Genomic DNA, 5843 nt, shown 5'->3' with positions numbered 1-5843 from the left:
ATAATGAGTAATAACAATCGCAATAATTGTAGTAATGAGTTAGTAATATTGAGAATAACAATAGTAATGATACCATAATATAGTAGTAACAACGGCAGTAATGTTAGTAATATAGTAGTAATAATAGTAATAATAGTAACACTATAGTACTAGAGCAGTAATATTAGTAATATTAGCAGTGGTAATAATAGTAATAATACTAATGAATAATAACAATAATAGTAATGATCATAGTGATATAACAATGCCACTACAATCACCATTAACCAATAGGGTCTATGAGAAGTACTCTTCCTGCATTCTTTCATTTCTTGCTCATGACAGTTCCACAAACAGGTATCTCCACATTACAGGTGAAGGGCCTATGCTCGATAAAGCACAGCCGCCCAGAGTTGCCTGATGGACGAGGCCTGCAAACATCTGGCTGATTCCGACAGGCCACGCCGTGCCTCACTCTGGCGGAGGCTCTGCCAGGAAGTGTGGCATCCAAGCATCCGCCCACTGCCTCCATCATCCTCTGCTGACGTCGAGGCTTCAGTTCACACTCTCCTAAAGAGCTTTCGAATAGAAAAAAAAGACGAGAGCTCCCTTGCTTGAGTGGGCTGGAAGGGGGCTATGATCTTATTCTTCGGCTTGGGCTGGCAGACCAGGACTGCCTCCGTCCTCCCAAGGACTCCTCTGAAGAACACCATCTCCCAAGGGTCATTGGGTAGATTCCTTTCTTGGGCAAATCGACCCAGAGCTCTTGAATTCATAACTGTTGATAGGAGAGATTTCCTTGCAGCATTTCTTCAACAGCTGGCTTCACCTGAGTATCTCTGTTGGCCAAGGACCAAACTCCTCAATGCAGCTTTGAGAACTTTCTCCTACCCTCCTTTTCAGTCTGTTGTCCCGTACATCCCCTGCTCACACCACCGTAAGTCGCTGCCTAAACTCCATGTGGGTTTTCAGACTCACATGCCCTCACTCGTGATGTTTCCTCTTCTTAGAATTTCTACCTTCTTCTCCAAATTGGAACAGAAGTAAAACTGTCACTACTTGCAGATGACATGATACTATATATAGAAAACCCTAAAGACTCTACAAAAAAGCTATTAGAATTAATAAATTAATTCGCTAAAGTTGCACCATATAAAATTAATATTCAGAAATCTGTTGCATTTCCATATATTAATAATGACCTATCAGAAGGAAAAATTGAGAAAACAACCTTATTTATAATTGTATCAAAAGAATAAAATACTTAAGAATAAAATTAACCAAGGAGGTGAAAGACTTATACTCTGAAAAACGATAAGACATTGATGAAATAAATACAAGATGACTCAAATAAATGGAAGAATAGTCCATGCTCATGGAATGGAAGGGTTAATGTTGTTTAAATGTCCATACCACCTAAAGCAATCTACAGATTTAATACATTTCCCATCAAAATACCAATGACATTTTTCACAGAACTATAACAAAAAAAATCCTATAATTTATATGCAACCACAAAAGACCCCAAGTAGCCACAGTAATCTTGAGAAAGAATACAGTTAGAAGTATCACAACACCTGGTTTCAAATTATATTACAAAGCAATATCATCAAAACAGTATGGTATTGGCACAAAACCAGACAAATAGATCAATGAAACAGAACAGAGAGCCCAGAAATAAACCCATGCTTATATGGTCAATCCATGACAAGGGAAGAAAGAATATACGATGGGAAAATGACAGCATCTTCAATAAATGGTGTTGGGAAAACTGGATAGATACATGCAAAAAAAAAAAAAAAGAATCTGGACCACTTTCTTATACCATATAAAAAAACAAACTCAAAGTGAATTAAAGACTCAAATATAAGATCTGAAACCATAAAACTCCTAGAAGAAAATATAGACAGGAAACTCTGACATCAGTCTTAAAGATTCTTTTTTCGGCTGTGTCTCCCCAGGCCAGGGCAACAATAGCAAAAATAAACAAATGGGACTACATCAAACTAAAAAGGTTTTGCACAGCAAAGGAAACCATCAACGAAATGAGAATATGACCTACTGAATAGGAAAATGTATTTGTCAATGATACATCCGATAAGAGGTTAATATCCAAAATATATAAGGAACTCCCACAGCTTAACATTAAAAAAAATAAATAAACAATTAAAAAAATGGGCGGAGGACCTGAATAGACATTTCTACAAGAAGGACACAGATGGCCAACAGACATATGAAAAGATGCTCAATATCAATAATCATCAGGGAAATATAAATCAAAACCACAATGAGATATCACTTCACACCTGTCAAAATGGCATTATCAAAAAGTCTGCAAATAACAAGCAGCGGTGAGGATGTGTAGAAGAGCAAACCCTCGTGCATTGCTGGTGGGAGTATGAAATGGTGTGGCCGCTGTGGAAAGCGGTATGGAGGTTCTTCAGAAAATTAAATACAGAACTACCATATGACCCAGCAATTCCACTTCTGGGCATTTATCTAAAGAAAAAGAAAACTCTAATTAAAAAATATATGTGCACCCCTATGTTCACTGTAGCATTATTTACAATAACCAAGAAAGCAACTTAAGTGTCCACTGATAGATAAATGGATAAAGCAGATGTGGTTATATATGTACACACACACACACACACACACACACACACACACACACACACACAATGGAATATTACTCAGCAATAAAACAAATAATGAAATCTTGCCATTTGTGACAATGTGAATGGACCTAGAGGGCATTATGCTAAGTGCCTTAGTCAGACAAAGACAAATACTGTATGATTTCACTTTTATGTGGAATCTTAAAAAAAAAAAAAAAAAAAAACTAACAAAATGAAACAGAAACAGACTTGGATACAGATAAAAAACTGATGGTTGCCAGAGGGGAAGGGGTTAGGGGGACAGGGGAAAAAGGCGAAGGGGAATAAGAGGTACAAACTTCCAGTTATAAAATAAGTAAGCCATGTGGATGTCATGTACAGCACAGGGAATATAGTCAATAATATCGTGATAACTGCATGGTGACAGATGGTTCCTAGACATATCATGGTGACCACATCATAAGGTATATAATTGTAGACACACTATGATGTATACCTGAAGCTATTATAATATCGTATGCCAATCATACATTAATAAAAAAATACTTTAAAAAATTTCTACCCACCTCTCTGTGCAGCTGACTCTAGGGTCATCAGCCATCCCTGTTTGCCTAGGACCATGGGGTTTCCTGCTAAAACCAGGAAAGTTCCAGGCAAAGTGGGATGAGTAAGTCACCACAGTCATTAGGAAGACTGAAACAGACTTCAAATCAAGAGACTTGCAAAGTGCCTGGCCCATAATAAGTTCGTCAGTGATGTTGGACCACCAGCACCCCGCCATCATCACTGGCACTGCAGGCTTCCAGGGAGCAGAGCTCACATACAGGAGGTGCCCAATAAAGGCTAACGAGGCAAATCAAGAGAGGCATGACAGCTGGGTGGGGGTTCAGGGTAGACGGGGAGAAGGAAGGGAGGGCCGTGAGTCTGGCCCCATAAATCCACAACAGACAGAGCCCGTCAGCTCTATTCTCCCGAAGCACCTTCCTCATTTCCTGAGCAGGCCCTGGGGTTCAAGGAGGGGCCTTCTCTCCACCTTTCAACAGGATATTTCCATACTCTGCTCAGAGTGACTTAAGAGATAAAATCGACACTTAATTAAAAATGGGCACCTCCGTGGAGGTGTTATTTATTTATCTATTTTTCAATGTGTCCTCAGAGTCAAACGGTGATGTTTAAGAGTGCCAAGAGCTCGGTGGGCAGGAGAAATGAAATACAAGGACAGTGTGGACTGTTTCCTCTTATCTCTTGGCTGGTTGAATACGCTTTGTCCTATTTGCCTTTGCTTCTTGTTTCTTCGAAAATTACAGATGTTTTGTGTGTTTGGGGTGTTTAAGACTTTCTCTTAGAGCAATGCACTCCACCCCAGAGTTTAAATCTCTTCTGGGAAGCTTTTCAAACTGGAAATGATGGGGAATGTCTAATAATGCTGACCATCTCCCTTAGATTTAAGTTCTCAACACACAGATGAGGCATCTGTTAAATTACACGGGGCCTTTCATGTATTTCCTGCACGACCTTTGGCAACTTAACTAGTCCCTTTCAGCCTCATTGAGGATGAAGATCTTTAAAGTGGGTCTATTGCAATGACAAGCACACAAAGACAGAGGAACTCACCACCGCACTGCAGGACGCCATCTCCTTGACCCGCAACATGACTTCCTGGCTGAACGTGGTTGGCCAGAAAACCTGGGACACGAGTCCCCTGCTGCATGCTTCCTGGGCGGTGAGCTTCCGCCCACAGAAGAGCATCTCGTTGGCCTGAAAAAGCAAAGGCAGGGGTAGGCTGAGAGCCCAGAGCACCTCCCACATCTGTTAGTGAGGCCTGGGCTTGCCACGTGCAAGCCCAGCACATGGCAAGCCCAGGCCTCACTAACAGCTCTCGAAGGCAGGATGCTTAACCAGGGTCCGATAAACTTTGGGAACTACAAGTAAACGTTTGTGTCTATGTGCCTCTCTCTGAGCAGAGGGTCTCCAGCTTTCATTAAGTTCTCAAAAGCAACCATGTACCTACAGTGGCTTCGTCTGCCAACACCTCTCCCCACGTCTGGCGACAGACCCACGGGAGTGTGCGCACGCCTCGGGCTGGGTACATTTTCGTGCTGATCCCCTGGCCCTGACAACTGGCCTGGGGATAAGAGATGATCTACCCTAGATCATTCCAAGCTGGAGATGTGGGGAAGACTCTTTCTCCCTCTCGAGTTGGAGGCTAAAGTCGATGAGTCCAGGGCCACTCACTGCTGTGTCCCTGCTCTGTGCAGGGTCAGGTCCACAAAGAAAGGAGGAGTGGAAAATGAAAGTACTGATGGTACTTGAATTCCTGGACCTGTCGCCCCCAAGTGATATTCTACTTCTGAGCTTGCCAACTATGGAAATCAGTCTTGAATTTTCCCCCTCCTTAAGCCAGTTAAAGTGTTTCCATCACTGGTAGCCAGAAAGATCTTGAGTAATACCATAATGCCAAAGCAGGGGAACATCTCTCATGGTGGCCCAGGGCTGGGCACAGGGTCTGCCCAGTCTTGAAGGGTGGAAAGCCACCCCCGCTTCCAAGGGCTACTCTGTACCCCACTCCGCAAAGAGCTTCCTTTTGCTTTGAAGCTCACAGCTGTCATACATGGTTGGGAGGAGCTGCATGGATAAGGTCCTGGGCAAAGAAAGAGCACAGTGCAGTCACTGCTGAAACTTAGCAACAGGTGACTCCCGCACTGGTAATTAGGTGTAATGGTCACAGCCATGTGACAGGATCCTTACCTCCTTCCTTCAGGATGAATCCCTACCTCCTTCAGGATGAATCGCTACCTTCCTTCACAGGGCAGAGAGCCCCTTCCCTAACCTGCCATCCACCTGCCTCCCCGACTCTTCCTTCCCGCCCCATATGCTCAGCCGCTCTTGGATCGATGTTGAAATGCCAAGCTCTCTTAGCCTCTGCATTCACGCAGCGCTTCCCACTTAGTTCTGGTTGTCACTGATGGGTCATGATGACCCAAAGGACAACTTCTCAGGCCATAGTGGAAGCATTTATCAGGTTGGTAATAAGCTCATGACATGCATTGGTTAGAGGATGGAAGACAAATATATGACATTATACTTATTTAGAAACATCTCTGTCTCAGGAAGGAGAAATGAAAGGGAGGAACTCAGTAGAAGGAGCCAAACAGGATGCAATCAGCAAGAAGAACATGTCTCAATCAGCAACATTCTTGGAGTTTCAGAAATGATTGAAATTAAAGAAAGAAAGAGATAAGACTG

The 5843-nt window shown here is 42.6% G+C and overlaps 1 protein-coding gene across 1 annotated transcript in view; it reads right to left on the bottom strand.

Annotated features, from left to right (window-relative positions):
- Nucleotides 1-5843, bottom strand: part of CDYL2 (chromodomain Y like 2) — a gene marked incomplete at its 5' end in the record, with an annotated part of 169327 nt that overhangs the window by 10860 nt on the left and 152624 nt on the right. The window lies entirely within an intron of this gene.

The sequence above is a fragment of the Pteropus vampyrus genome, unplaced genomic scaffold (genome assembly GCF_000151845.1).
Source record: "Pteropus vampyrus isolate Shadow unplaced genomic scaffold, Pvam_2.0 Scaffold29, whole genome shotgun sequence".
In the NCBI taxonomy this organism is placed as follows: Eukaryota; Metazoa; Chordata; class Mammalia; order Chiroptera; family Pteropodidae; genus Pteropus; species Pteropus vampyrus.
Note: the sequence above shows the minus strand (reverse complement) of the source record. Positions and strands in the feature narration are given on the sequence as shown.